Source organism: Elephas maximus, chromosome 23 (assembly GCF_024166365.1).
Source record: "Elephas maximus indicus isolate mEleMax1 chromosome 23, mEleMax1 primary haplotype, whole genome shotgun sequence".
Lineage (NCBI taxonomy): Eukaryota > Metazoa > Chordata > Mammalia > Proboscidea > Elephantidae > Elephas > Elephas maximus.
Genome location: NC_064841.1, coordinates 29,726,392 through 29,732,633, shown reverse-complemented (window position 1 = coordinate 29,732,633; position 6,242 = coordinate 29,726,392).

The following is a 6,242-nucleotide window of genomic DNA, read 5'->3' as shown; positions in this document are numbered from 1 at the left end:
AGTGTGACTATGATATGCCTTGGTGTTTTTCTTTTGGGGTCTATCCTATATGAGGTTCGTTGTGCTTCTTTGATGGTCGGCTTTTCATCATTCATGATATTAGGGAAGTTTTCTGTCAGCAATTCTTCAATTATCCTCTCTGTGTTTTCTTTTCTTTTTTTTCTGTGTTTTCTGTTTTCTCTCCCTGTTCTGGAACTCTGGTCACTTGCAGATTTTTGCTTTTGATTGTATCTCACATAATTCTCAGGGTTTCTTCATTTTTTTTCATTCTTTTTTCCTCACACAAAGTTGTATCCAAGTGTTTGTCTTCAATTTTGCTGATTCCTTCTTCCATCATTTCAAACCTGCTCCTCAGCACTTCCATGACACTATCCACTTCTGAAATCTTGTTGTTTATCTTGTGGATTTCTAATCGTTGTTTTTGTATGATTTCTAGTTGTGAATTTATTTTGGCATTTTGTTCCCGTATTACTTTCCTGAGTTGTTCCATTTTTTAGTCTGTATTTTCCATGAACTTGTCTGCCTTTTCCAAACATGTGTCATTTTTTTCCCTCATTTTCATCTGCTTTTTGCTTCAACTCTTGGATTGCTCTGAACATTAGAGATTTGAATTCCTTGTTAAGTAGTTCTAGTGTCTTTTCTTCTACTTGAAAGTCATCTGGTGTTTTATTTTGTATCCCTTCTGGACCCATCCTGTCCTGTTTTTTTAAATATGTTTTGGTACTGTCTTCTGTCTTTGGGACATTCAGTAGTTATTTTCTTTGTTTCTTCATTGTACATTTATCTGTTTTGTCCCACTTTTTTGTTTTGTTTGGTTATGTCTGAGCAGGTGGGCTGTGTGTTCTTCGTTATTTGCTCATCTGTAGTCATGATACTTTTCATCTCCTAGTCCAATGGGCAGGGCCAGCCATTCAGCTATGATGCAGCAGAGCAGGTCCAGCTGAAGGAAAGGGGCTCTGATGGGTTGTTTGTGGCACATACTAGCACCGACAGGGTGGGCCAGGAATCAGTGCTGGGCAGGTTTCAGTAGGCCATGCCTGTGCTGCTTGGGGGTGTGATGTTCAGTGCATAGCGCAGGTAGGCAGGAAAGAGGGGGGAGGTTGTGATGTGTGGAGCTAATAGGGGTGTGGGAAACAGGAGAGAGGAGAGAAAAACAAGCAAACAAGAGGGAGAGAAAAAAAGAGTGCTAAGGGAGCTTGCCATTGGAATGCAGAGATGAGAAACTAAGAAATGGAGAAAAGTAAAAAGAAAAAGGAAAAAAGAAAGACAAAAATAACTCAATACAAATTTGGAAAAGAAAAGCCCCCAGGAGTCCCGTAGTCCCACCAATGGGGCTGCTAAGGCTGGGGAAGTGGCTCCCAGGCTGCACAGTATAGCCTGGCTAGAGGGGGGATAGATGTCACATAGCATCAGGTATTCAGGAGACAGGAAAAGAAGATAAGTGTAGAGAGACAAGAACTGAGAAATGAAGCAAGACAGAAAGGCAAAAAGAGAAAGAAAAGAAAAAACAAAGAAAGAAAGAAGAAGAAAAGAAAGGCCCCTAGGGATCCCACCTACACAGTCACACAGGCTGGGGGAGTGGCTCCTAAGCTGTGCAGTGCAGCCTGGCTAGATGGGGCACCCAAGCTGCGAAAAGAAAAACAACACACGAAAGAAAACAGAACAAAGCAAAACAAGGGGAAAAAAAACCCCAAGGATCCCACCAGTGTGGTGTCGCAGGCCTGGAGAGTGGTTCCCCAGTGGAGCATGGGTTCACAGCCTTTCAAGAAGAAGCAAAGATGGCACACAGAGCCAGGTGCTCCAGAGAAAGGAGGGGGAGGTGGTAGGTGGCACAGAAGAAACCAAAAGAGATGGAAAGAACCAACACCAGCTCAGTGGCCCGGCCAGTGTGGGCATTGCAAAGCCAAGCAGCCTGAGGCCAAAGCAGTTGTCTGCCAGCCAAGAGTCCATGGCTAGCAGGAAGCAGAGGCGGCTGAAGGAGGGGGAGGAAGGTGGGACCAGAAAAGTGTATACCGCTTGTTACCAGGTGCTCTGTCTCCTGTTGGGAACTTCGTGAAGCTGCTTTCCCGTACTACCTGTCCACTGATCTCCGACGTGGATGGGGCAAATCCAAGTGGCATGGATGCTACACTTCCCTGCCAGCTGAGCCACCACAGCCAGCCAGCAACCTTGGAGGTAGGGCAGCGGGGAGAGAATGGGGGGTGGGAAAGCGTGTATCACTGGTTACCAGGTGTTCTGTCTCCTGCTGGGAGTCCTTTGAAGCTGCTTTCCTGTGCTCCCTGTCTGCCGATCACCAACTGGAGTCCAAGATGGTGGAGCCATGCGGTTAGCTGATGGGGCCCTCCACACATATCTCTCCTTGCTCTCCATTCTCTGTCAGTTTCTTTCCCCATTTGGTGCTTGGCTGGATTCTCTATCTCTTCTTTTGGCACTTCAGGTTCCAGGAATGATACTTGTCTCTGTTTTACTTAGTTTTTCTGGTCTTTGCTGTGGAGGGACAGCATGGTGCTTCTGTCTATGGTGTCATGTTGGCTGGAAGTCTAGTTCCGTTTTAAGTCTTTTAGTTTTGTTTTCTCCTTGAGAGGTCAAAACCTACAATGGTATCTAGTTGATACTTGACTTTGTCCTAGGTTCAGGTTGTTGTCTGATGTTGTTTGTTCTATAACTGAAGAACTCCCTTTAGTAATTTTGTCAGTTTGGTTTTGTTTTTACAAATTCCCATATTTTCTGTTTATCTGGAAATGTCCTGATTTTGCCATCATTTTTGAGCAAAAGTTTTGCAGAGTATATTATCCTTGGTTGGCAACTTTTTTCTTTCACGGTATTATATACGTCATCACATTGCCTTCTTGCCTGCATGGTTTCTGCCAAATAATCAGAACTTAGTCTTTTTATTTATTTATTTATTTAATAGTGATTAGTTTATCTGCATCCTTGCTAACATTTGGAGTTAGCTGCCATTTTTTTATTTTAGCTTTTTCTTTTTTAATTGTGCTTTAGTTTAGTGTTTACAGCTTAATTTTTCATACAAAAATTTATACACATATTTTTATTGACGCTAGTTGCAATCCCTGCAATGTGACAGCACACTCCCGCTTTCCACTCCAGGTTTCTTGTGTTCATTCAACCAGTTCCTGTCCTTGCCTGCCTTCTCATCCAATCTTTGGATAAGAGCTGCCAATTTGGTCTCTGTATCTAATTGAACTAAGAAGAATACTCCTCATGAGTATTATTTTTTGTTTTATAGTCCAGTCTAATCTTCGTCTGAAGAATGGCTTTGGGAATGGTTTTAGTTCTAGGTTAACAGAGCACCTGGGGTCCACAATTTCAGGGATTCCTCCAATCTGTGTCAGACCATTAAGTCTGGTCTTTTTACATGAATTTGAGATCTGCTCTGCACTTTCCTCCTGCTCTGTCCAGGACCGTCTGTTGTGTTCCCTGTCAGGATGGTCATTGGTGGTAGCTGGGCACCATCTAGTTCTTCTGGTCTCAGGCTGATAGAGTCTCTGGTTTATGTGGACCTTTTGTCTCTTGAGCTAATATTTTCTTTGTGTCTTTGATATTCTTCATTCTCCTTAGCTCCAAGTGGGTTGGGACAAATTGATGCATCTTAGATGGCAGTTCATAGGCTTTTAAGACCCCAGATGCCACTCACCAAAGTGGGATACAGAACACTTTCTTAATAAACTTTGGTATACCGATTCACCTAGATATCCCCCAAAACTATGGTGCCCAAGCCCCAGCCCCAGCTACTCTGTCCCTGAAAGTGTTTGAATGTGTTTAGAAAACTTCTTTGCTTTTGCTACAGTCCAGTTGTGCTGACTTCCCCTGTATTATGTGTTGTTCTTCCCTTCACCAAAGATGATCCTTGTTTACTATTAGTGAATTCCCCTGCCTCATCACCTTCGTAACCAACAAAGAATTCTTTCTTCTGTGCTTAAACCTTTTCTTGGATTCTTATACTAGTGGACTTATCATACAATATTTGTCCTTTTGTGACTGACTTATTTCACTCAGCATAACACCCTCTAGATTCATCCGTGTTGGGAGATGCTTCGTGGATTCATCATTGTTCTTTATTGTTATGTAGTATTCCATTACGCGTCCAGGCCCAGTGCCATCGAGTCGATTCTGACTCATAGCGACCCTATAGGACAGAGTAGAACTGCCCCATAGAGTTTCCAAGGATTATGTGTATGTACCATAATTTGTTTATCCATTTGTCTGCCGATGGGCACCTAGGGTGTTTCCATCGTTTTACTGCAACAAACATGGGTGTGCATACGTCTATTCATGTGCCAGCTCTTATTTCTCTAGGATATATTCCAAGGAGTGGGTTTACTGGATTTATGTTATTTCTATTTCTAGCTTTTTGGGGAAGTGCCAAATCGTTTTCCAAAGTGGTTGTACCATTTACAGGTACACACCAGCAGTGTATAAGTGTTTCAGTTTCTCTACAACCTCTCCAACATTTGTTATTTTGTGTTTTTTTTTGGATTAGTGCCAGCCTAGTGTTGGGGTGCTGTTTCTGTTATTGATTTCTACTTATATGGCTTTATGGTAAGAAAACATGCTTTGTAAATTTCAATGTTTTGGATTCTGTTAAGGCTTACTTTGTGGTTTAATATGTGGTCTATTCTGGAGAATGTCCCGTTGCATTGGAAAAAAATATATACTTGGCCGCTGTTGGGTGGAGTGTTCTGCACATGTCTATGAGGTCAAGCTGATTGATTGTGGCATTTAGATCTTCTGTGTCTTTTTTGAGTTTCTTTCTAGATGATGTGTTGAAGTCTCCAACTATTATTGTAGAGCTGTGTATTTCTGTTTTCAATGCTGTTAGTTTGTTTTATGTATTTTGGAGCCCTGTCATTGGGTGTGTATATATTTATTATGGTTATGCTCTCCTGCTGTATTGACCCATTAATCATTATATAGTGCCCTTCCTTATCCTTTGTGAATTTTGCTCTAAAGTCTATTTTGTCAGAGATTAATATTGCCACTCCTGCTCTTTTTTGGTTGTTGTTTACTTGATATATTTTTCCCATCCTTTGAGTTTTAGTTTGTTTTTGTCTTTGAGTCTAAGGTATGTCTCTTGTAGGTAGCATACAGATGGATTGTGTGTGTATGTTTTTTAATCTATTCTGCCACTCTCTGTCTCTTTATCGGTGCATTTAGTCCATTTACATTCAGTGTAATTATTGATAGGTATGAGTTTACTCCTGTCATTTTGATTTTGTGTGTGTGTGTGTGTGTGTGTGTGTGTGTAGTGTTGACAGTTTCTCTGTTCTACTTAATTTTGTGTGCTGAGGTCTTTTTCTTTATGTATTTTCTTATCATCTTTTCATTATTGTTGATTTTGTGTTTGCTGAGCCTTTATGTTTTCCTTCTTTTATTTATTTATTTTGATGGGTTGATTTGTTAGTTTCCTTTGTGGTTACCCTAAATTTTACCTCTATTTTTCTAATATTAAACAAGTCTTTTATTTCTTGATAGTGCTTTAACTTCCTCTCCATATCAAGTTCTATGACTACACTATTTAGTTCCTCTTTTTTTAATGTTGTCATCATTTACTTATTGATGTCTCTGTTTACCTATTTTCAGTCTTTTATCTTTGCCTTATTTTTGCATCTTTCCTATCTGAGCTGATATCTGGTTGTTCTGTCCTGTGTTCTAATCTTGCGTCTTTTTCCAGTATTGTTGGTTCTCTAGCCAAGGGACTTCCTTTAATGTTTCTTGTCATTTTGGTTTGGGTTTTACATTTTCTTAACTTCTGTTTATCTCGAAGTGACCTAAAGTCACCATCATATTTGAGAGACAGTTTTGCTAGATATATAATTCCTGGTTGGCACTGTTTTTCCTTCAAGGCTCTATATATGTCATCCCATTGCCTTCCTGCCTGCATGGTTTCTGCTGAATAGCCAGAGCTTAGTCTTACTGACTCTCCTTTGTAGGTGACTTTTCTTTTAGCCTGTGCTGCTCTTAAGGTTCTATCTTTATCTTTGATTTTGCCAAGTTTGATTATATGTCTCGGTGACTTTCTTTTGGGATTTATCCTGTGTGGGGTTCGATGAGCTTCTTGGATAGATATCCTATCATCTTTCTTGATACCAGGGAAGTTTTCTCTTAGCAATTCTCTCTGTATTTCCTGTTACTCCCCCCATTCTAGTACTCCAATCAGTTGTAGGATTTTCCTCTCAATAGTATCCCACATAATCCTTAGACTTTGTTTTTTAAAATTCTTT